Source organism: Sinocyclocheilus anshuiensis, unplaced genomic scaffold, assembly GCF_001515605.1.
Source record: "Sinocyclocheilus anshuiensis isolate Anshui unplaced genomic scaffold, SAMN03320099.WGS_v1.1 scaffold1868, whole genome shotgun sequence".
Classification (NCBI taxonomy): Eukaryota; Metazoa; Chordata; class Actinopteri; order Cypriniformes; family Cyprinidae; genus Sinocyclocheilus; species Sinocyclocheilus anshuiensis.
In genome coordinates this window covers 787-1,245 of record NW_015558639.1, presented here as the reverse complement: position 1 = coordinate 1,245, position 459 = coordinate 787, and positions in this window count along the sequence as shown.

Here is a 459-nt window from a genome sequence, read left to right as displayed (position 1 = left end):
TTGAAACAAGACAGAGACAATTCAAGATCAGATTTGACTGTAGAATTTAAACCAACAGACAGTTCACAGTGGGATGCATTGAGTGACACTAGATTGGCAGACAGTTCAGTGATTGAAGCTGGACAGACAGATAATTCAGAGTCAAGCTCATTGACGGAAACTGGATAGATAGACTGTTCACTAGGGGTCTCTTTGGCAACGACAGAAGTAATGGGGCAAATATAGAGGGTTTCCGGGGTTTCCGGGTTCATGACAGGCAGGGTTAAGAGTTCACAGGTGACCTTTTTGGCTGGAACAGAGAGTTCACAGAGTTCACAGACGGCCTCCTTGGCCAGAACAGAACAGGCAGAGAGTTCACAGACGGTCTCCTTGGCCAGAACAGAACAGAACAGGCAGAGAGTTCACAGACGGCCTCCTTGGCCGGAACAGAACAGGCAAAGAGTTCACAGACGGCCTCCA